Source organism: Chrysoperla carnea, chromosome 3, assembly GCF_905475395.1.
Source record: "Chrysoperla carnea chromosome 3, inChrCarn1.1, whole genome shotgun sequence".
Lineage (NCBI taxonomy): Eukaryota > Metazoa > Arthropoda > Insecta > Neuroptera > Chrysopidae > Chrysoperla > Chrysoperla carnea.
The window spans coordinates 76,354,886-76,382,198 of NC_058339.1; the positions used below are offsets into that span (position 1 = coordinate 76,354,886).

General features: G+C 26.3%; 1 protein-coding gene across 1 annotated transcript in view; it reads left to right on the plus strand.

Moving 5' to 3' along the window:
- Positions 1–4,103: 4,103 nt before the first annotated feature.
- Positions 4,104–27,313, plus strand: part of LOC123295253 (BMP and activin membrane-bound inhibitor homolog) — a 45,376-nt gene continuing 22,166 nt past the window's right edge. The window contains exon 1 of the mRNA XM_044876525.1: positions 4,104–4,227. The gene's annotated coding sequence lies outside the window, so the exon portion shown is untranslated. The remainder of the gene's footprint in view (positions 4,228–27,313) is intronic.

A 27,313-nucleotide genomic window follows, 5' to 3' on the forward strand; every position in this document is an offset into this window, starting at 1 on the left:
CAAATTAGCTAGTAAAAGATAAAATAAAATAATGAATGGTCCACGATACCAACAGTTTTTGAGCTAGCATTCATGGTAAAAAACATGCAAAAACTCTTATAAAAGGCTTTTCATGGAAAAAGGCTTCAGAGCGTTTACAACTGAAGAAAAATCATTTGAAGGTAATTATTGGAATGTTTACTGGACATTGTAAACTCGATAAGCTTCAATACACAGGATTTGTTTTACAGGGAACGATCTATGCAAATTTTTCCCTGAAGTGGACAAAACTGGAATACATAATTTGTGTAACTAAGAAAGCTTTTAATATAAAGTGTCTTAAAGGACATAATCACTTGCGAGGGTCTGATCTCCACTGAAGAGAAATTACTGTGAAATAAATTAAAACTCGCCCAAAATATTATACAGTATACTAAAACTTCTTTACTAGAACTTCTGGAGCACCCTTGAAGTAACGGAAGCACAATAGATTGAACTGGTTGCAGTACAAGAAAATCTTTTAAGATTTAATATTAATTCAAATCTGATCTAATATAATCTAAATTAAGGCATAGGCCAACATTAGTTAAATTTAAATTGATCGTTTTTAAAATCTTCATTAATCTTCTGCTCACTATCGTAAATCCATACTCTCTATTTCAAAGACTCCTACATATTATTTCTACACTTTTATTTTGAAATAGCAAACAGCAAATTATCTTTTCCAAAAAGAAACGTATGTACGGTGGATATGTTGCAGTTGTATTAATATTTCACAAAACGAAAAAGTAATATTAAATTTTCTATAAAAATATTAAAATTAATAAAATTGTTATCTCTTTTTTTTCTAAAAATTGATAAAAATGTAATAAAATACAAATTGAAATTAATTAAAGAATTGTGCAATAAAATTATATATTTTATAATTAAAATTAATATTTGTTATTTTATACAATTCAATTTATTATAAATGGAGTTCATTCAAAATAAAATGACTCTCTTCAATCTTTTTTTAGTTTAAAACTCGAGTTTGAATGCTAAAAAATTAAAATTTTTCATTTTTAATACAATTAGTAAGCCGGAAAAAAGTATCGAAGGTGGAAAAGTGGGGGCACATCTACGATTATAATAAATTTTATAACGTGATTATAGGACCCCAAGGAACATTCAGCCAACTTTATCTAGTCATAAGAGAGCATAGGGTCCCAGCGGGGGGCATATATAGTAAAATTTTTTGAAATTCTTATTTAGGAGCTATCTAGGAGCTAATTCTGTCACATGTTCCAAAATCCATGCCATTATTGTCCATGAATTTACCAGAAAAAAACGGCAACATTTTATAGGAGGTATTTTGGCTGCTGATAGCGAATCCAATGTCCGATTCCAAGGATTCTATGATTCGTAGTAAGCGAACAAAAATATCTCTTAGAGCACAGTTTCAACGATAGATATCTCGAACCATTTTTGTGCCAAAAAATGAAAAATTTTGGCAAATGTATGACTTATGAATTCCTGTCTAAATATTTGATAGTAAATATAGGCATTCAACGGGTACCAGGTTCACTAGGGAACACAATTTTTGTAAATTTCAGAAAAATGACTCATTTAGTTCAAGCGTGTCAAGACTCATATTTTATAAAATCAGCTCTACATAATAGGATAAAATTAAAGTTAAAAGATAAACTATTTTTAAGAATTTAAAACATACCGATATTAAAATTTACTGTATGCAGGCAGCTCTCAGCAGTTCGCTAGTTCTGTGTGTTCATGCAAACAATCAATTAAAATAACATGATTAAAATAAAAAAGAAATATTATTATTAAATTGTAATTAAATTTATAAAAATCATTTATTTAATTAATATTTTTTGCATCAGTAATGCGTACATGTATATATATTTTACATTATAGACATTGAAGAGTCAATGTTCAATAAATTTGCATATTGCGATTTGACTAAAATGTTTTTGGGGCTATGTTCCTTAATCATGCGTTTAGCGGATGAGGGCTAGACAAAAAAAAGTGTTCAAGCCTTATTTTCCAGTTTGTTATTATATATTAATAATATCCTTTCTTAGTGAGGTCATGGTCTTGTGATTACGGTGCCCGCTCCTCATAAGTATGGTGGTTAAGTCCAAATCCCAAAAGATTGTTTTTTAATTTTAAAAAATTATTAATTATTCTTTTTTTTTTTTAATAAAAAATGCACAATTTTTGAACAAAAAGAACATAGTTTTTACACAAACGGCATGAAATACAGCTTACATTTCGAAATATTAGTAAAAATACATTTTTAAATTGTCAATATAGAAATTCAAATTTTTTAGTCTTTTTGATTAGTCTTCCAAATGTTTATCAATCAACAGATTCCTAAGAATTATTATAATTTAACCGACTTTGAAATGATAAAAAGGACTTTGTAGTCGATTTTTTCTCAACACTTACATCCAAATTTAAATTTCTATCTGAGGTATCAAGTAAAGTAGAAATTGTTTATGATTCTAGTCGAAAAGAAGAAAATTAATTTTCTTAATTTAATTTTAAAGAGTTTAAGATATAGTAGAGGAGTCTAAAGTTTCAGAACTGACATAAATACATAATTTTCGTAAAAAATTCCGTAAAAATTGTGTCCTTCAGAAAAATAGTTGTATTTCGAATTTAACAGCAATGAAAATTGTTGGAATGGGCTGGAATTGTTAATTGGAGGATCCCAACAATTGATGCATATCGCATTACGCCATATAGTGAGTCTTAATCTATTCAAAATTTCGTAAAAAATCTCGTGAAAATTGTACACTTCAGGGAAATTGTTCATATTTCGAATTAAATATGATTGAAAATTACCGGAATAGGCTGGAAATGGGACTCTGTTTCTATATTTATTTCCGATATCGGAATTTATGAGTTTATATATTTCTTGATTTCTTGAAAGCAGTAAAAATTCACTGATTAAGGTATTACGAGCGCCAAGCCAAGTATAGACTTGTGGTTCAAATTATTTGTTCAGCTCATTTCAACTTTGATGTTGAATTTTGTTATAACTTCATGAATGTAGACGAAAAATACAAATACAATTTTTCGATATTTGCCTTGGTTTTCGAAATATCGAAAGCTAAATAATTAAACAAAATTTTCAAATTTCGATATTTTGAAAATTACTCCAGATTTTCCCATAAGACCAATGTTAAAAATGCCTACTTTTGAAGTGATTTATTTATTTAAATAATCTGAAAAAAATAAAAATTAAATTTTCAGCATTGATTTAGACTTAATTCTACTTAATATAAAAAAAATCAAACATTTTATAAAAAATTTCCCTGGCACTCGTACATCCTTAAAAGAAATATAGCAAAACAAAAATTTTCAAAAATACAAAAATTAAATATATTTTCATACATAGAAAAATGTTTAAGGTCAAAACAAAAATATATCAAATTAAATTTTTATTTGAAAAATATCAATTATAAAAATAAATATAAATAATTCCACCTCTGTATTTTATTATGAAAATAGTAGGGGGGCAATACACACATACACACACATAGAAGTATAGGAGGAATTCTTTATGGCAGCGACTCTATGGCGCTGCCGAGCCCCTTCACACATGCACACACAAAAACTATATGTGAGTAACCAAAGGCCGGCGCCTTGTATTCACATACATCACATATTCAATGCAATGTGTTTAGTAAGTTTAGTTCGAATCAAGACTTTAATGTGAACAGTTGTGTGTTCTTGTTTTTTTCTTTCTTTATTGTGTTTAAGCGAGATTATTATTTTTTTTTAAACAAACATGTGTAGAAGTGTTAAATATAGCCCAGTTTAGAATTACTCACATGTGCGCCCCCATGATTTTAATGTGAATTTTCAACAAAAAGTGCACTCCAATTATGGGATTATTTTGAAAAAAGTGAATTTTTTAGTGTGATTTTTTTTTTAATTTAAAAAAAATGGCAATTTTTTATTGTGATAGTTTAAAATATTTTTGTACAATAATGTCGCCAGTGAAATTAGTGGTTGTGCTAATTTGTTTAATTGATTTTAATAAATTATTTACATTGGCTGTTGATAGTAATAATTTTAATAATAATTATAAAAATATTAATAATAATAATAATAATAATAATAATGAAAATAGCGAAGATGAACATCAACAAATTATTACGTTAAATAAATCAAATAGTGATTATGTAGTTTCTGATACAACGGAAGAAAATATTAAACAATGGAATAATAAATATACGCCGGGTAATTATTTGATTTTTCGTTTATTTTTTTATGTGTTAGATTTAAAACTTGGGTTTGAAACGTTTATAAGAGCTGTCAGGATTACAACTTTAAAAAATTTATTTTTTGGCACAATCATTAGGGATACTATTGGCCATAGATAGAAGTTTTGTTAAAAATAATAACTTTTTCGAACTCGAATAAATATAATTTTTAAACTCAAGTAAATAGTTTTATAATGTGTTCATGTAAGCTGTCGTGATAAAAACATTATTAAACTAAAATAAGAACTGTCAAGCTTTTCACAATACATTTGGAAAAACTGTTGCACCGCAATTCCGACCAAAAAAAACTTAATAAGTAACACAAAATAATGAATTGGCGTTCGATTCTTCGATTGTTTTTCATTTTTTCGTGTTGTTTTTTAAGCTTACAAAACCAATTGAATTTCAAACGGTTTTTCTGTTGATTCAAACGTTGTTGTGTCAAAATTTTCTTTAGGGACGAAAAAGTCTAGTACGAAATATTTTCTTGATAACAGACTGATTTTGAATAGAAAGCGTAAGCGAAAAGATATTTTGTTTTTAATTTTTGAGTTTTTTATAAAAATGTTTTAAAATTAGAGCAGTGGGTTATTGGAAAATGATCTATTTTTTTGGTTCAAAAGTCATTTTGACATAATATACACTTTGTCAAAGAATTGAAAGAAGTTCTAAGACTTGACAGCTCTTAAAAATTTGACTTTAATGATTTGTTTTTAAATGAAATTTTATTAAATAACTAATTGGTTTGAAACTTGGGGAAAAAAGTTAAAACGGATGATGAAAAAATATGTTTCTTGGCTCAAAGATATATTTTGCAGTTTAAAAGAAATATAAAAATTTTCTCGTAAACAAAAAGCTTGAAATCTTTTAAGAAACAAAATTAATTTTGATTCAAGAAAGAAAAAATGAAATATTTTCTGATTTGATGATCGAATAAAATATGGCTCTTAGTGGGGATTCAACCCTTGACAATTATACAAAAGAAATATGGAAAAGGAAATCCGTGCAAAAATTAAATCATTATCTTGGATTCGTCATTGTATTTTTTAACTATAAATTTTTCTCCGTGTGAGAGAATATTAAATTATCTTTTATTATTATAAGACTATTTTAATGTAAACAAAAAAATAATAAATTTTAATCGCATTGAAAATTGAAAGCAGTAAAAAAGTTTACAATAGTTTTATTACTCAAAATTTTTGAATACTTCTGAAATTCGATAAAATTAATATTTTCTTTTATTAACGGTATTAATAATATTAAATTAATTGTAATAATCCATTAATATCGATTAAAATTTAATATTTTTATAAAAAAATTCTTTCAATATTCATAAAATTATATATTTTTGAAGGAAATCGAATATTTTAAATAATGTATTTTCACAGAATCAAAAGTCATATCACTGCTTTATTAATTTTAATAACGTGTATACGACCTCGTAAAAAGGATGTGGTTGCATTTTGATAACGCGATTTTTTACTCTCGTTATTTCTTTATCAAATTTTTGAATAAACTATTTTTTTAAATTTACTAAAATAATTTAACAACAAGACGAAAGTAAATACATCGAATTTTAAAAGGCCGTAGAACGTAAAATTTAATTGACTGTCACTAAAAAAATAATTTAAATATAAATATAGATTCCTTCTCTTGATGTGAGAACACTTTTTCTTTGAATGATTGAAGTACGTTATTACTTTACCGTTTAAGGGGACGTTCCCAAAAAAAGGTGTATGGAAATATTTGAGACTTACGTTTCAAATTTTAAAGATGGATTCTGTTAGAACTTGAGAAAATTAGACAAAAATTAATAATAAAATTTTTTGATATAAACCCTAGTTTTTGAAATATTGATTCCTAAAGATTTAGAGAAAATCGCTTAAAGAAGAAATAACACACAAATGTCATTCAATTCATCACTTTAAATGTATTTTATTGAAAAACGAGTGCCGCTTGTAATAATTTTCTTGATTGGAAAATATTTGTCATGCTTTTAACTAATAAATATTAGTTTTACAAATTAATCTTAAAAAAATTAGCTTTGTTACATAACAAATATTTGGTAATTGTCCTAATTTTTCATTTTTGAAAATAAGGAAATTTATAATTAATGCAAGTTACAAGTTCCTACAAATTTTTAACGATTTGTTTTGGAAATATGATCTTGATAATTTATTTTTTCTACAAAATTATCTCTGAAATGATTCATAATGAATCTATTTGTGCTAAAAACAATTACCTATTTTATAAAAAATTTCATAATCATTTTGCAATAAAAACAAACAGAATTTTATCAAAGAACACGTTTAGACTTGAATAATATTATGCGCTATCATGTATGTACACTTAAGATAAGGGCATTATGAAAACTTGCAAAAATTTGTGTAATATATATGTCCAATTAATGCCGCGAAAGGTATTCTAATTGATAAATTGTTTTCATATCAATTTTAAGTGCAATTATTTTACAATGTAACTTATTTAAAACTGGAAAATTTTGTAGGAATCAAAAAATCTAATTTCGATTTTAATTGAATATTAATTTACATAAAATATTTGGCGAGAAACACCTCCCGTTTTATTTTTACCTTATGCATAACTTAGCTCAATAATTATTACAAAAATTACAAATTTGAAGATACCTATTTGTAAATTATTTTAAAATTTTTTCTAGAATCTTTCTTATCACACGTTATTGAAAAACGACACCAAAATGCTAGGAAACTAAAACTTTTTCAATCGATTCATCATCTTGCCATGAATTTTTTGTGAAAGTGAATTATCAGAAATTAAATATAATAGAGATAATTTAAACTAAATGTAAGGAAATATGCTACGTCATAATAAATATCCTGATTATACCAAATGTAGGTATTCTACGAACTTATTGGGTTGACCATTAAATCAGAAGTATGTCCTTTTTAAACTAATGTTACAAATAATATATAAAATTAAATTCTTTCAATAATAAAACAAGTATTTCACTTCAAAAATTAATAGCTTAAATTTTTTAAGTAAAATATCTCGTAAATAAAAAGTAAGCGCTACATTTATAATGTACGAAGGTACGAAAGGAACAGAGTTCCTACCGGATGTCCCCTGACATTTCTCGTTCTTTTTTATAATTTCATTTGTAGTAATTATTTAGCTAAATAGTATAAACGGATTAAAATAAAAAAAGATGGTATTGTTATTCTTTGGAACAAATTTATAATTAAGGTATTTCGATATCGAAAATATGAAAATGATACCAAAAAAATTTGAAATTTTATTTATTTATAATTATCCTTTTATACGTCTTTTGTGAGAAATTCATTATCGATTCTCTGTACGGTTTATGAGAAATTAACTAACAAAGCCAGTGTTTTTACCAAAAAAAATTTTCATTTTTATGCATAGTTCTTAATTTTGTGATGATTTTAAAGCTTAAAACTTGAGGAATTTGAATAAAGGCTTTTTATGTAAATGGTAAAACATTTTTAAAAGCACTTATTGACTAAAAACCTGGCTAATAGGGCTGTTTTTAATCATTAATTTATCGTAAACCGTACAGAGAATCGACTTGAAATTTATACAGAAGGCGTATTAAATTCTCATTAATTGACAAACAAAATTGATTTAGGAACGCCTTAAATCAATACCCAACACTCAATTACGAATGTTTTTGTCCAATTTTTTAAAAACTAGGAACCTTTCAAGAACGAAAAGAACTTTTTTTTTAGACTAGTTTTCTTCAAACTTTCTATTGGAATTTATACAGCTAAAAATATATATAAAAAAGGACATTAAAATTATTGAAAATTTATATTTATTTCTAAAATTTATTGATGAATAAATATATAATCGAATTGAACACAAACAGTTCAAATACACACAATAAAATATAAATTTTAATATTATTTTTAAAATAATAATTTTATTTTTAACATTTTATTATTCAAAGAATATAAATAAATTATTTTAATGTTACTTTGTGTTTGTGTTTTTGAGCAGAGAATTATTATTATTAATATTTGTACACACATTTTAATAATTCTCTTTATATTTCAATTGCTGCATTTTATTATAATACAAACAACACTTTAAAATATATCTATCTAGAGACCAAAGACAGTTATAGTTGTGTTTTAGAGTTATAGAATATAGAGAACTTTAGCTAAGTAGTTGTCATATAAACACTTGAATTGAGTCAGCCAGATATGTTTATCTATTTCATAAACATTCACATTAAGGTTGATCGGTCAATACACGGCAATTATACAGTACAGTAGAACGCAAATTATTCGAAGTAATTGGGACCGGAGTCGATTCGGTTAATCGGACATAGACTATTGTGTATGTAATACAATGCTATTGAGTTGAAAAAAAAAACAAACGTTCCAACGTTTCACAAAATGTAGTGTCTTGCCTCTAACTTTCAACCATAACAATGGAAATATATCTGGCCTCGAACGAGTTCCAACTTGTTTCGATTTTGAGAGTTTTTATCGTGGCTGTGTTAATAATTAATTAAGCCTTCTTGATAAAAAATAAATTTCACGCTAAAAATCATTCGATTCCTGTATGCTATACCATAAGAACCGTGCCTTTTTCTGGAATAAAAATTACCCAATTAATAATCTCATCACTTATCGAGAAACGTCCTTAATTACTGAAAAACCTTTCAACAGATTTTTTTCAAAAAAATTATTTTATACATTGCCTTAATGCCCAACTTTATTTACTTTTGTGTAATAAAGATTATTTGTAAAAAGTGTACGATATGTTATTATATTATGTAAAGGAATTTTTATTTTGTAAAAAAGGATATAATTTCCTTGGCAATTCTTTGGCTCCTTTTCTTTTTTGGAGAATATAAAAAGTTACTGCAAGTAGAATTTTTAAAAATACTTTAACATTCGTCAAGTGAACCCAATTTTAAAATACTTTGGGTCAAAATTACTCTATATAATGAATTGTATGAAATTCCGAAAGAAAAAAAACAGTTTGTGGTTTTTTCTAATTTTTCAAAAGAGTACCATTTACAATAGTGTTATGTAAGAGCTATTTTTAAAACAAATAATAAATTTATTTTAATACAATAATAATTTTATAGAATATCTGAAGAATCCTCTCTTGAACAACAATTTATAGTCAATGAATGTAAATTATTCTTCATCTAATATATCACTGTGAATGATTTGTGTTACACACCTGTTATATTCATAGGTGAGTCGTTACATCACTATATCAATATAACAAATAATATAATATGTAATCTTTAATTTTAAATTAAAATTTTATTCGAATAAAACAAGCACATAAAATTGTGAATAAATTTTTCATTCGTTGATTCATTTTATTTTGTGTATTCACATAATATAAGCGATCTCATTTTCTAAAATATATAAATCAATAAATTGAGACAGCCTGTTGAAAAATTCACACCTCTCTTAATTTGTGCCCTCACGGGTAAACAGCGAAGTTTACAAAAAGAATTTTCCAAAAAATTTTTTTATAAGGAAAATTTTTTTTATTTAAACTTTTGTTCTATCTCTAACGATTTACAAGATGGGTTCTACGGACCTAACACCCAATTGACCTATGTTACGCCATAAAAATTTCAGCATGATTTCTATTTTCGTTTGTGAGTTATATCATCCATCAATATTTCTAAGCGTTACAAACTTGGGACTAAAATTATTATACCTTTATAAGGATAAATTTTTGTTGACTTCGAGTTGAGACATAGTTATGGAAATTAATACCACGATACTCGAAATAAAATTTTATTTCGAGTATCGTGGTATTTATTTCAATAACTATTATTATTCCTTGATAAATATTTCATATTTACAGAGTAAAATCAGTAATTTTCGGGATAATAATGCATACTATTTAACTCAGATAACAGACAGTTTTTCACATCTACCTTATTTCAATAAAAAAGAAATATCCAAAATTCAGACGTCTTAAAGTAAACTTTTTTTGATGTGAGTTGAGTGGTTTAATTTGTTTGCCAATATATTTTTCGTACATCGAACATTGCAGACAATTATATTTATGATATATTATAAATCAATATATAAAAATAATAATAAAATATAAAAATCAATAATAAATTTTTTAGAATAATAATAATATTTAATTTTGAAACTGGTTTCATTTCAAATACTTAAAGTATAAAAATAAATTTATTTTAATTTATGTAATTCCAGCAATATATTTAGGTCTTACCATATTTTAAGATTTTTGATATATTTAAACTGCTCTCTAAAAACGGAGTTGTGAACGCATTTTAATATTATTATTAAATAAATATTTTGAATTATTTTTAATAATTTTTTTATTCATAATCATAAAAAATCATAATAAATATTATTATTTTATTTTTTTACAAAAATAGATATTTAATTTACACAACAAATTTTACATATTATTACATTCGAATTGTTATAATGTTGGTGGCAGAAAACAAACACCATTAAATTTGATGCAAAAAAACGGAAGGAACACTTATTGAGAAAATCACGTATAATGTCAAACAGTTAATATGGCAGTCATAAGCATACTTGAATGACTAGACCGTTAAAAGAGTAGGCTATTTATATACGGTGTATATATGAAATATATCAAGGTATACTAAGTTTAGTCCCAAGTTTGTAACGCTTAAAAATATTGATGCTATGAACAATATTTTTATATAGGTGTTCATAAAATCACCTAATTAGTCTGTCTGTTTGTCCGTCCGTCAACACGTTAACTCAAAAAAGGAAGTAGATATCTTGCTCAAATTTTTATTTTTATATATATATATATATGCGCGACTGTGGCTATCTAAGAGTGACTACCTTTTTTACTTACATGATGTAAGAAAACAAACTACTGCTTAATCAACACTGTCTATACATGGTATTTCAACAATTAACTCAGTCAATTGTTTATTTTCACTTGTTTTCACTTGTTTATTATGCAGTTCATTTATACATTTGTACAGCAATTTTGTTAATTACTATGGTTTTTTAATATCTATCTATTTATTTAACGCCTGCTGAAACTCAGCTCAAGGCTGTTATCGTTACTGGTTTTCGATTTAGATAAAAATTACGAGTAATTATTATCCAAGAAATAAGAAGGTTTGGCCATTTAGTCTTCAACTTCTGCGCGACTTGATACGTACGAGGAAAACATTGATAACCCATATTGGAAAATCATCAGGGATTATTGAAAATATTCAAAATAGAGAATTGAAACTGAACCATTGAATATTTTACTTCCAAAGTAGAGTCCATAAAAACCACTTGACCCAAAAATTTTAATAATAAATAAGAATTTATATTTTTATTATTTATATATTCAGTATGTTGTAATGATTAAAAATATTTTTTTTAAATTCTCTTTTCTTTCTCTCAAATAAAAATATTTTCAAAATATTTATGCTAATTATTATTTCTGTATAATTCATTTTTAAACACACATTAAATTTTTTTTTTGTGAGTAATTTAAATTTGATTGTATGTGTTTAGTTTTGAATTAAATATTCACTGATGGCTTAAGTCTGAGACGTTCTACGAACCGCACATGAGAAATTTTTATTAAAAATATTTAATACGAAAGTGTTAACAGATTTGTTAACAACGCATTATAAGTTATTTTCCTTTTACACGAAATTTATAAACAGTTCTCAGTTGTATCTAATATACAGGGTGTTATTTTAAGTTTGCATATGCTTGAAACTCGACAAATAAATTTAATCAAGGAAAATGCTCCCAACGAAAAAATACTAATTTCAAAGGCACACATCTTATACCGGCATCGAATTCGATCTAAATTTTCAGGTTCAATTAAAACCTCAATATGATTCATAACTGACAAACAAATTAGATGAACGCTTTAAATTAAAAAGATATTCTTTATAAATACGCAATTTTGTTCGAAAAATTTTGTTGTAAACCGAATAGTTTATGCAGTAATTGATAGGAAAAATCTAGTTTCTTGTGTGTTGCACACAAATAGTAATAGCAAAATTTTTTACGTTTAAAAAGTATTATTTCTATTTTACTTGTAAACAAAAGCATTTGAACAATCATTATCCTGTTCGTTAGTCCCTGGGTATGTAATTTATGGCTTTATATTGTCGTTGTCTCATAGGTATGAATATCATTCAGGAAAGCGAAGGATGATCCAAGTTGTATTGTCAACCAAGGTTGTTTGATCAATGAGCAACTCCTAATTATTAAAGCTGATCTTTTGAGGATTATAGTAGTTGTGTACACACACATACTGCAGTCAGTCAAACGAACGGTAGAACAGAAGTCAGATATATTCTATCAAAACGGTTATGATTGCTGTGGTATTTAAATAAATTTACTAAAGCTGAATATTGTTATACAGATTGTTTAATGCATATAAAAAAACAGCTATGACAGCCAGTCAGTTAAATGTGAGAACAGAGCTGGTCAGTCAGCCCTTATGTATGTATAATACAGGTAGGTACGTAATTGTATATTAACCATAAATAAAATGACCAGCTTCCCATATTGTGGAACAACTTTCAACAGTCAGTAAAAAAAAAATATTTCAATTGTTAGTATATTTATTAATATTTTTTGGCTGACTGATGGGAGTTCTTCCAAAATAGGGTTTGTTGACCATCTTATTTATAGTTAATATACAATTAATATACAATAAGGTCTGACTGACCATCTATGTTCTCACATTTAACTGATTGACTGACTGTTATTTATTTAACTGTTATTTATATGCAATCTGTATAACAATTTTCAGCTTTAGTAAATTTATTTAAAAACCACGGCAATCCTACCCGTTTTGATAGCATATATCTGACCCTTGTTATATCGTTCGCTTGACTGACCACAGTATGTGTGTGTACACAACTACTATAACCAATTCTCAAATGATGAACTTTAGTAAATTCTGATAATGTTTTTGGTCTGGCTCTCTCACATTATATGATGTCTACAAAAATCCATAAATAAACACAGATTTAAGATTATTAAGTCTCAACAAAGTGATTGTCGACTTCACATATATGGATTCAATAAGTAATTACGATATTAATTTAATAAAATATTACCAAGTAACAGTTTTAAATTTTTAAATATATATATATGCGGCGTAATTCAAGGACATTTTATTATGAATATATGTAAAAAAAATTATTATTAATATGTATAATAATTCTAAAAACAGAACAAAACATTTAACTGAACTTATTACACTTAATTAAATCCACGTTTATACTAAGCGATTTTTAAATGATATGTTTCTATAAAAATGCATTAAATGATTTTCGAAATTGATAATAAATTTCCGTCGAAAATTTAGATGAAGGGTTAAAGGAAAACTTGCTTTGGTCACTCAAAAATTTACTATTTGTCCAAAACAAATTGCATAGAAAAACAGAGATTGAAATATTTAAGGTAGCACGAGCGCCAAGGCAATTTTAGACTTAAGGTTGAAATTATTTGTACCTTATTTTCAACTTTGATGATGAATTTAGCTATAACTTTATGAATGTAGACAAAAAATAAGAATAAAATTTTTCGATTTCTGCCTTGGTTTTCGAAATATTGAAATAAATAATTAAACAAAATTTTCAATTTTCGATATTTTGAAAATTACTTATAGTAAAAGGTTTAGGCGTTCAACTTTTTTAATAAGAAGAACAATTATTTATTACATCTCAGTACAATAAAAGCTTACCGACAAAAAATTATTTTTTATTAAACAAATTTTTTATTATATTTTGAAAATGATTATTACCATCTCATGTAATCCAGGTATGGGCGAGTTATTTTCAGTCAAAGCCACCATTGTTATAACTTAACTTTATTGGGTACCATAAACTTTGTTGTATGCTCCTTAATCCAAGACCGCATTGTTCATAGAGGAGGAAGCGAGACGGATATACGACTCGTCTACCCATCTCATTTTGTCATATAGTAATGAGATAGGGAGAAAAAATGTTGTCTCTCTGTCTAACTCGTATTTTTTGGTTATCACTGGTTAGGTTGTCACTGTCTTACTCGTATTTTAGATACACAAGTATGAGTGTTTTCTCTAAGCCACATTTGCCCATGCATGATGTAATCTCTAGTCCTTTTAATAAGTCGCCCACATCTTTTATTAAAGTATTTATTGTTTATTCGAACCCAACTTGTAACAGTACATAATTTAGTCTAGTCTACTAGTTGGATAATGTAACATCTACTTTATAAAATTGAACAACATATAGAATAAAACGTCATTTTTTCAAGTTTATTTATTTACTTTAAACTACTTAATTCTAAGAATAATATTTTTATAACATAAACAATCCTTCAATGTTGCTTCCATTCGCACCATCTTGTGTTGTTAGGTTTTTGTGTCTTAAAAAAATATATTTTATTATACGAAGTTTTAAATTAAAATTATAAACAAAAAATTTTAACGATGAAATATTCGTGCATGATATAAATGCATGTAATAAGCCACGCATTTAATTACTTTGGTTTTAGTTTACATAAATCTTGTAATCTTAATTTCAGGACTTTTTAGTCCTTCTGTCTTTGATGTATCCATGTTTTAAATTTTTTTGCCTATCTTAAAATCTGATCTTCTTTCGATAGCTACCATTTTTTCAATTGATTGCGTTAAATAAATAAAGTTTTCAATATCTTCGAATTTCTCTTACTCTACATTGTCATAATAATTAGTTATGAAATATCAAATTTATCCAATGATATGAATGAATAGTAATTACTCCAATAGAAATAATGGCCAAAAAACTCAACCAGTCTTGTCGCATAGTACTTCTCGAATAATTTTTGATCAGTTCACACATTTCTTACTACTATTCAAACATTTCTTGAATCGTTTTCATAAAATGATCTTTGAACCGATAAGTTCTGAACGATAACAATTGGTGGAGAAAATAGACCTGAAACGTTTTCTAATTATTCATTATAAAAATCTTCTCCATCGTTAAATATTTCATAGTCAGTCGATTGAGACAGAAAAGCAGGAAAAACAACGTGAAAAACAAAGTTCTAAAATTTTATAATTTGCATACAAAAAATCGTCTTTGTGTTTTTTCTCTTAGATCAATAAATTTTAGCAGTGTTTTCAAACGTAGATTCTAATACGGGATGAATCCTTATAGCTTTAAAAACATAATACGTAACATTTTTCTCAAACGTACACTCTGTATGATCAACATAGACAATGATATTTAACAGCTCAAAATCAATAATAAATTGATTCGTTTTACGATTCCATTGTTTTTATTAAATTTTTTTTTCTATTAGTATATTTCATTATAAAAATGTGTAATTTAATTATTAAATTTTAATACACATTATTCAAAAAAATATTTTTATGACCTAAAACAATTTTACATTTTGTTGTGTATGACTCAAAAATACATATGCATACATACATTGACTTATAGCTTGACTTGTATCAGCATGAGTCATAAAAGTAAAAATGAATTTTTATAATATATTGTCTTTGTGATAATGAAAATTTTTTAACTACCGTTTTGAGGTAGTACAAACGCTAAGGCAATTTTAGACTTGCGTGGTTGAAATAATTTGTTCTTTTTTTCAACTTTGATGATGAATTTTGTTATAACTTCATGAATGTAGACGAAAAATAAGAATAAAATTTTTCGATATCAGCCTTGGTTTTCAACATATCGAAAGCTAAATAATTAAACAAAATTTTCAATCTTCGATATTTTGAAAATTACTCTTGATATTGAAAAATTTTATTCTTACTTTTCGTCTTATATTGTCAAGTTATAACGTAATTCACCATAAAAATTGAAAATATAAATTTTTTTAAATTTGTGTCCACACTACTGTGCTCATACATCCTTGGACCTAGTACCTCGGGTTACTTTAATAGCCAATTTAGATCGTAAAAGATAATAGAAAGAATTACAGTTTAATTAGAAAGTTGCAGATTCTCATAAAAGAACTAACAAAATTTAAATAAGTGAATCTGTTAAAAAAGACAACATTTACTATAATGGCTACCAGAAATTTGTATTGTATGGTACAGAACGAGCTGTACGCTCATTCTGAGCACCCTGTATTGGTTTTTATAAATCCTTTGATAAAATATCTTTCACGATAAACAGCTTTACTTAATCATTAAGAAGAATAGACACTCTTTTCTACCATATTGACATTAGAATGGCTTCTTCCAAATCGTATTTCCGTATAAAATATTTGATTAAAATTTCCTACGCCCATTCTGCAACACCTTGTACACGCTTCTTTAATCCGTTGATAAAATATCTTCCACGATAAACAGCTTTACTTAATCATTAAGAAGAATAGACACTCTTTTCTACACATTGACATTATAATGTCTTCTTCCAAATCGTATTTCCGTATAAAATATTTGATTAAAATTTCCTACGCCCATTCTGCAACACCTTGTACACGCTTCTTTAATCCGTTGATAAAATATCTTCCACGATAAACAGCTTTACTTAATCTTTAAGAAGAATAGACACTCTTTTCTACCATATTGACATTAGAATGTCTTCTTCCAAATCGTGTATTTCCATAAAATATTTAATTAAAATTTCGATCACGTAGATATTGTCAAATATACACATTACAAAAAAAATAATACATACATCATTTTCATGCAAGCTACGTGACATTACGTGCGTTTCTGGTACCATTATTTTATTATTGTGTGTTCACACGGATGGCAATATCGATTTTAGATACGGACTTTAATCATTTGAATTGAATATAAATTGATGCTAATTTTTTTTTCGCTGGAGGTAAACGAGCGTTAAAAAAGACGGATGTTAATTTTAATGTCGTGAATTTCTCAACATATTTTGTTAAAAACTGCTAAAAAAACAATCAAAATTGAACGCACGCCATTTTCTAACGTGTTATTTTCCACGTGTAAGCGAAAGCATGATCTCATAAAAAAACTCAGAACTAAAGTACCTAAAAAGACTGCTTTAAGAATCTTTCGGAATCATTATGAATAGGGTTGTCACATCAAAGATCCAGGAAGTCGGGAATTAAACCAGCATCTTCCGATCAAATCTGGAGATATAATTTTATTTTCTATATAAAAATATTTCCTAAAAACGAAAGATTAATAAATTTTCGATAAAATATATAGCAAGACGTCATTTGAAGCATCATAGCTAGGAGAAGAAACATATTCATTACATTTAATCTATGTAACTAAATCGATCTATCACTTTTGAATTTTATTTTAAAATATATATATTTTAAAAACGTCATCTGATGTCTTTTCTCAATAAGTTTACTGACTTGAAATAATACTTCTAGTTACAGCATAAACTGATAGATTTATCAGTTAGTTAAGATCACTTTTAAAACTAAAATCAATTTCACCGGATAGCAAAATAGATTCAATTTATTTTTAAATATTCTCAATGATGCTGTTAAAAAGTTACAATTATTTATCGATTTTTTTTTTTCGTTTATTTATTCACTTTCATGTTAGTGATTTACATATACGTGTGTGAAGATTTTGGTTATTTTTATCCAAATCATAAAACATGCACTGGCTTTTCTCTAAAATCAAACTCAAAACTCAAAAAATTCCACTTCATTTGGCGACAAGTAAAGTAGCTCTTCAGATATCGTCGAAAATTGACCCAAATATACGTCGAGTTTTATCCAATTTCGAAACAAACAAGTGAAAACAAAAAATTGATTAAGTTAATTGGTGAAATACCATGTATAGACAGTGTTGATTACGCAATCGTTTGCTTTTTGCGTCATATAAGTAAAGAAAGGTAGCCACTCTTACACACAAAGTAATAAGAATATCTGTCTTTTCACTTCCTCAGTGGATATAGTATATGCTATAAACAAACAAACACATACGTAATATTTGTAACGTATATAAATTTTAAATATATACAATACCTGTATACATACTATATAATGTTTCTAATTTTCTTTGTGTTTCTAAACAGTGATGTTTACGAAAAAATGTTTCAACCAAAAGTTGTTTATTTTTTTTTTTATAAAGAACATTTTTTACGTTTAAACTTTTGTTCTATCTCTAACTGTTTACAAGATGAGTCCTATGGACCCAATACCCACTTGACGTACGTTGCTCATTTACGAACTGAATCTCACTTTTTACAACGTAAGTACACTATACAAATTTGAGCTTGATATCTCCTTTTTTTGAGCGCGTTCACCGACAGGCAAATAGAGAGTCATTAAGACAAAATCGGAAATGGATTTTATGAACATCTATATCCAAATTTTTTGTAGCATTAATATTTGTACGCGTTACAAATTTAGGGCTAAACTAAGTATACCTTGATTCGTATATATAATTGTTTGTTTCGAATTTTTTAGATAAATATTTTTTTTTGTCTCGATAAAATTTATCCTTCAACGTAATTTGAACCTCAAACATACAAAAACCGGGCCTATTAAAAATTATGTGAAACTTCATTCTTAAATTTCCTATAAAATTGGCCATTTTTAAGCTTTATAGAAACCTAGTTCTGTTTACAATATGCTTCTTTAACTAGGATAAAATTGAGCACCAAAATGATCACATGAAAGTTAAATCGAAGTTTCTAAAAAAAAAACAGCATACAAAGAATCATGGCTACTGAATAATTGTATATTTATTATAATCTAAACATAAAAATCGTTTTAAAATAAGAAGCTATGAACATTAAAGACAGAGAAACGAATGAATAGACATAGTATGACATTTAAATATCGAATTCCACCAGAAGGAGTGATTAAAAACTGAAGTTAAACCAACTTCTTTGGTATAGTCAGAAGTTAAATAAGAATCTAGAATATTTATAAAATATAATTTAAATAAAACACAACTATCAAATTATATAAATCTATTTATTATATTTTATTTATAAAGATTATTTTTATAGATCTTTAAATATTATACAATGTATGAACTACTGAAGGTTTGTTCAATAATGAAGGTGTAATGACTTTAAATAAACACTGGGTATCGTTTTTATTTGCAATTAAATTCTAAATAAACTGAAAATTGATAAATAAAGAAACTGGATGCAAGTATGCAAATTTTGGATATAAATCAATGTGTTTAGGATAGTCATGTGTGTTTGTTTGACTTTATTTAGGACAGATCCTTCCTCAATATTTAAGGTAGTTCCTCCGCGACAGTCCAGTCAAAAAGTTTTGGACTAATACTATCATTCAGTGCATTAACTGTGCTATGACTATTATACATATACCATATATTATTTTGACAAGACTGTAGTTCCTCACTACTGATTCTAGTATACATATAAGCACACACACTATGACATATGCCTTTAACATTAGTCTTCATATCTTTTCCACAAAAATCATCGCTAAAACGAGTTTTTTATTTAAGTTTTTTATCGAAACTATATGGTAAATAATTTTTATTTTTATTTATATATTTTCTAAATATAGTATTCTACATTATATTAGTTTTTCATAGAGATGGTGGACGTCATTCATTGGTAAATAAATATAATATTTGTAAATTTGTGTATTTTTATACACTTCTCCCATGTACACGTACAAATTGCGTCACTTTTAATTGCTAATATCTCATGTATGGCATGGTAAATCATCTTCTAATTTTAACAGCATGTGTATTATGAATTAAATATTTTATATTCTGAGTTTTGAGAAATTCTTGAAATATCACTTTCGTGTAGGTACTACCTTAACAAACGTCCTATATAAAATAAAAAGTCTCTCGGTAATATAATATTTAAATGAATAAATACTTTTTACATACATTAAAAAAATATATGTAATAAAACTGATAATTATTTTCAAATAAATTATTTTTTGAGTTGAGTAAGGACGACAGAGGGTAATTTGAGACAATTAATAATTTTATGTTACAAAAAAAAAAAATTTATATATATTTTATTTATTTGTAATTAAAAATAGTTATTACTATTATTTGTAAATGTATGCAAAATAAGTAATAATATTTATTGCATTTACATATCTAATGTAAAAACAGGATGTATTCTTTCCTACTGTATATGGAATATTCCCGTGGCATTCATCCAAAATGCATAATTAACAAGATAATACTTGGTTAATAATCATTTTTTAATTTTCTCATATTATTTATTAATTATTTTCTCCAAAAAGTTGAAAATTTGCAAGTAGTTTCAATTAGTGGTCAATTCAAATTTTTATTTATACATAACCTTAAGGATATACGAGCGCCAATTTTTTTTTAATATGAATTATGAAAATTTTAGGCGGAGTTGCCCGACTATTTAAATAGAAAAATGACGTCCAAAGTAGGCATATTTAACAATGGCCTTATGGGAATGGAAGATGTATGATATATTTTCATAGATTTCTCCAAAACTAGTCGTTGGAAATTTAAAAAAACTATTTAAATTAAAGTTGAAATGTTAATAAATTATCCTAAACAAAAGAAACCCGTTGTGCCAGACTAATTAAGGATGTATGAGCGTGGTAGTTAAATAATGTTATAACTTGACAATATTAGACGAAAAGTAAGAATACAATTTTTCGATATCTGGAGTAATTTTCAAAATATCGAAACATAAAAATTTTATTTAATTATTTAGCTTTCGATATTTTTTAAACCAAGGCAGATATCGAAAATTTTTCATTCTTATTTTTCGTCTACATTTATGAAGTTATAACAAAATTCATCTTCAGAGTTGAAAATAAGGTACAAATAATTTCAACCACAAGTCTTAATTTGCCTTGGCGTTCGTACTAGATTAATTGTAACTTTCTCAAAATTATAAAAAAATAATTAAAGAAGTCTTAGCTCGTTCATTTTTACTTTAAATCTGTAAAGAAACTTCATTCTCAGAATTTTATCCCACCTGTAAATCGAATGTGATAGACGTTTAAGCAAACCAAACTTCATATTTACATATTTTAAAATACAGCCTGTTTATATACATTTTATGAAAACAAAAAGTTTTTTTTTGTACTTGGCTGCTGGGATTCATTTTGAAATATAAAATAATAAAATGAGTTTTAATTGTAGAGAATTACTAAGTAATAAATGGTCATTTTTATTTTTATTTGTACAAAAAAAACATCTTTTTAATAGTGTCTTTTTAACCATTTAAATGTCATTTTTATCTATGCTTTATAATCTTGATTATTTTTTAGTACTTTATTACTAACATTATGTTAAATAAAGGTAAATTTTATGTGGAAATACAGTCAAACTGTAGTAAAATTTATATGTATGTTTAACCATGACTTTTCATAAAACTTTTTTTTAAGAACACGATTTGAATCCTAGCTATTGGAATAGCCTACTTAGTTCAAAAGTTCACTAATCAAGAGTTCATATTTCCAATTATTTCTTGGTTACGAAAGTTCTTACTCACATTTGGTTGACACTTCATCTACGGGTTCCGTACTCAAAAGGTACGTCTGCCTGTCTGTCAGCGGGCTGTATCTCATAAACTAAGCATGTCTTTAAAACACCAAATAATATAAAATCGATCAAGTGGTTTCGCACACGAAAGGTTCTGTATTTTCGCAAAAGCAAGTCATAGTCGATTAATCGCAAATTATTAATTCATTTACAAGAAATGTATGACCCATCATGAAAAGAAAATCTTCATTGATTCACTTCACGTCAATTTTTTGAAGATTTGCCAATGAAAGATAGACAAATAAATGAGGTTTTACTGTAGTTAATATTATAAAAACTAATAAAAATAAAGGTAATATTCAATTAGATTATTGAATCCTTGAATTACTTTTATTACAAAATAATATTTATTTTATTTTTATTATTTATTTATTTTTTTATATTAATTTTAAATATTTTGTTTACTTACTTTAATATTTGTACAGCGTGTACAAAGTTTTTGAATATTATCAACAATAATCATTTTCACAGATAAATTTGTGTAAATTGATTTTTATTTAACTTTAATTACTTCTTTAAATACAAAATAAAGGAAATGATCACACGGTATCTTTCCTAATTTTAAATTGTAGGTACACGAGAATATCAATGTGCAGTCCGTCACCAAATAAGCAACGAGTAACATACACAATAAGAAAAAATTACGATTAGCTAATTCATACTGATGATGACCACTTGGTAGTCGAAATACGTATTTATTTTTAGAAAAATCTAGGAAATTGAAGCAAAAATCTAAATTTATTTTAAGCTTTTTGATAGCAGACGCTCTTTTTTGATGACACGATGGTAAAAAATTTGAAGACCACACCTTTTTTAAAGATTTTTTCGTTGAGAAAATTTTGACATATGACATTCAAAATTTTTAAATTTGCTTCTTTATTTAAAATGAACAAAAAAAACTTCAAGAATAACTTCAGGTTACAAATTAAAAATAATGGTATATTCATAGCATAAATTTAATATTTAAAATCAAAAAAACCTTGACAAGATAATTAATTATGAAAAACACACACTGAAGGTATCCTGAATTGAAAAAATATTACTTTTTGAAGATGATGTTATTTTAATAAAATTAATTAAGTAACTCGTCTTGCCGTTTTTAATACTTTCACTAAAAATCTATATTAAAGGCTAGAGTGATACCCACACGCTTCGCTGAGTTTAAAAGTAAAGATTGATAAAGATTGCTCTCGCTTATCCACTTTCTATAACACTCGAAATAATGGTAAGGATTGTTTTAAACAGGTAAAATATATGTATAGTTTTCTTTTTTTTAAATGTATAATAGTCGTAATTATTCATTAAGTATATCAGAAAAGATGGCCGTGAAATATTTTATATTGACTATTTTTACAGAAATCTGGAATTTATGGTAATGTCAAATTAAATTAATTTTTTTTTTTTTTTAAATTTATATATCTTTATAATTGCTGTATTGCTGTACAGTTTCATTAAAAACCATTCGCTAGTTTTAGCATGAAAGCGTAACAAGCAAACAAACAAACAAACAAATAAACAAACATGCTTACTTTCGCATTTATAATATATAGAGATAGAGATACTTGTGCTAAGTATTAGCTTTGTTCATTTGGTAGCTGGTGTGAATACGCACATGACATCTGTATACAGATAGCGTTCGTTGTGTTGTGCTAGTTTAAAGTAGCCACAAAAATCGAGAGAATAGAGAATTATTAAGTAGTATTCGATTGACCGGGAATTATAATGGATTTCAAACTAATATCAAAAAGTCTTAGAATAAAATTTTGAGGTTGTTTATGTTTCTTGGGCTTATAATTGCCTTAGGCAAGGATTCTTATCCAAATCACAAACTATTTTCGATTTTACCGATATCTGAACTTTGTAATTCTACCGACATGCTTTAGAACAGGTACTAAGAAATGCTTGAAGTTCCTGTTTTTTTAATATATAGAATAGGAACGACCTAAAAGACCCAAAAATCTAGATTATCTAACGGCTAAATATTAATAGTTCTCCAAATTTTTCTGATAATATCTCCAAAATATAAAGTTGGGGCTTCATGAAAGTTTTCAAGTGACGCCATAAGAAATACTCGGCCAATTCATCTTTGTGTTTTTTTTAAAGCGTAATTCTTTTAGAAAATTCCAAAAAATCGAGTGTCTAAGGTAATTTCGACCCCAAAAATACAGAAATCGGTTTCATTTAATGATTAATGATTGGATACATAGTTTCAAAGATATTGTCCAATCTAAGACAATTTCTTTGAAAATATTTAACTAATTGTCAAACGGGCCCAATTTTCAAGGTTTTTGGGTCCTAATTATTCTAAAAAATCTAAAAACTGAGCATTCTGCATTCTTTTTAAATCGCGAGTACAAAAACAAATCGCAATAATTTCGATTTACATTTGACTCAACATTCAAGGTAATTAATATCTAAAAAAAATCCATTTTTGACTAGTTGCCCTCAAGGAGGTTGTTTCGCTTGGGGGAAGTAAATTGTAAATTTTTTTTAAAATTAGCATTGGCGGCAAAAGGACCTCCTTATTTCAATAAACAAAGTATTTGACTTTTTAAAAATTAAAGTATTGCATGAAAATATTGTCAAAGTATTTACCTTTTGCTTAAAAACAAATTTTCCTTCTAGTACTTTTTCTCAGTTTATTATTTATTTCGCAATAAATTTCACGGTAAAGTATATGTTTTAGTGCAAAAACAGAAACTTAAATTTTTCGAAAAACTAATTTTCAGTTACTTTTTTTTTTCACTCCATCAAATCGAAAACTGGTAGTAAAATTCAAGAAATGTTGGTAGGATGTTACTTGCTCTTAAAACTGTTAACAATTATTAATATTTTTGAACAATTTTTTCACGAAAACTTACACTGTAAGGTATAATCGAAACTTCACTATACGATAAATAAAGACTTAACTATCATAAAAAAATTATTTTTCCTTGTATTCTACTATTTTTTAACTAATATGAGAAGCGAAACCACGTCCTAAACTCAAAAAGGTTCAATTTTCGTAACTCTTATTCAAAACATATATTACCTATGCATCGCGTATCAAAATAAGTTGGGAAACTTTGCTGCTGTATATACAGAAGTTAAAAAAAAACACCAAACAAGGTTCTTTAATTAATGTATGTTCTTTTTTTGTAAGACAAACGGACGCACGGACGACTTCACGGTTTTTTATTTATTTTTTGCAACAAACTTGTGTTGGTTGCTTATTTAGTTATTTATAATTAAAAATGGTTTTAAAAAAAACCAACAACAATTTTTATTACTTTATGTAAAATAAATTTTAATGATGTCAATAAAAAAAAATGGAAGGTGCATGGCGCCAATATCTATCTATCTGTTTTGTACCTATTTTATAAATATTGAATAATATTAAAAGAATGACCTTGAAAATAAATTATAAGAGTATGTAGGTAATTATTAACTAATATATTTATACAGGTGAGAATTAAATGTAAATATTTTATCAGTTGAGTCTCTTATTATCTTTTTTTTATAGTTTGAAAATAATTTGAAAAAATATCAGAAATGTCTTTGCCTAAAATAACCTTAAGAAATTTCGGTACCGCAAAATGAAAATGATCGCAAAATATTTGAAATTTTATTTATCAATTAATCATCCTTTTATACGTCTTTTGTGCAAAATATTTGAAATTTTAATTTAGGAGAAATTAACTATCAAAATCAGTGTTTTTACCAAAAAAGCGCAGATTCCTCATAACAGGTTCAGAGTTTCTTCTCTGTACGGTTTAGGAGAAATTAACTATCATAGTCAGTGTTTGTCCCAAAATAATAAATAAATTTTCATTTTTATGCACAGTTCTTAATGTTGGTATGATTTTAAAGCTTAAAACTTGAGGAATATTGATAAAGGTTTTTTTATGTAAATGGTAACAGTTATTGACTAAAAAACCTCCATTTATTACAAACAACTCTTCCAACTTTTAGAATCGTTGTATACCATGTATATATGAAACATATCAAGGTATACTAAGTTTAGTTCCAAGTTTATAACGCTTAAAAATATTGATGCTACGAACAATATTTTGGTATAGGTATTCATCAAATCACTAATTAGTCCATTTCCGGTTGTCTATATGTCCATCTGTCTCTCCGTCTGTAACACGGTAACTCGAAAACGAAAAGAGATATCCAGCTGCAATTTGTATAGCGTGCTCAGGACGTAAAAAGTGAGGTCAATTGGGTCTTAGGTCCCATCTGGTAAATCGTTTGAGATAGAACAAAAGTTTAAATATAAAAAATGTTCCTTATAAGAAAATAAACATCTTTTGTTCGAAACATTTTCGCGTAAACCTCACTGTTTACCCGTGAGGACGCAAATTATATAGTATGTATTATACGTGAATATCAGTTATCTATGTGTGGCTAAGTAAGAGTGGCTATACACTCCCTATGCAAAGTATTTCAACAATAAACTCAATCAATTTTTGTTTTCACTTGTTTATATTTAATATTTAATAAAATTTACCGTTTTGAGCAATCCTATCAACTTTGAACTTGGTGCGAATGTTCCTTTACTCCTGTTTTTTCTACAACCTGATTTTTGTGTTTTTTATTATTAACCAACGATTGGTGCAAATGCGATATCGTTATCACTTTTCATATAATCATTCAATCATCAAATTTCTCCATAAATTTGGTTAAATAATTGATTACTCGAGGCGTTTTAAATAAATTACACTGTGAAATATGGTCTTTAATTAAAAATAACTTCTCTGCTATCAAAATATTTCTCATCAATAAAACATTCAGTGATTTCGTAAATCATTTATAAATAAAATATTTAAAAATGAATAAAATATTATTGCATATACATATATACATACAAAATCAATATGAATGATTACCTTCTAAACATCAATCAATCAACACAAATAAAATCATTCATTAATCAGTGTTAGAGTTTTATATAAGTAATAGGTAATACATTATTTATGATTTAAAAAACATTCACAATATCACTGATTCCAATCTTCTTCTACACAAAATTTATTTTTTATTACACAAAAGATTGCAACAAAAATCTAATAATATTCACATTTTGAATATTTCAAATGAAAGAGAATTCTCCATTTTTATATATATTTATTGTAAAATAATCTAAGATTACAAAACTGATGTGTGAGAATATCGTGGACTTGTAACTTGCTGGAATAATCATTTAGTTTGAGTCTTGACACAAAAGTTTAATTACCTTAACACCGATTTAAATTTAGCGAATGGTTTTTAATGAAACTGTACAGCAATATAGTTAATACTTCAGAATAACACATGAGATATAATTTATAAAGACATTTAATTTAAAAAGAAAAAAAATTTAAATTAATTTAATTTGACATTACCATAAATTACAGATTTCTGTAAAAATAGTCAATATAAAATATTTCACGGCCATCTTTTCTGAGATACTCAATGAATAATTACGACTATTATACATTTAAAAAAATAGAACACCATACATATATTTTACCTGAGTAAAACAATCCTTACGGATAAGCGAGAGCAATCTTTATCAATCTTTACTTTTAAGCCTCGATTTGAGGAAATCTTCAATTTTCTATATTTTCTTCGAAAATTTGATCAAAAGTGTCTAAAATCGA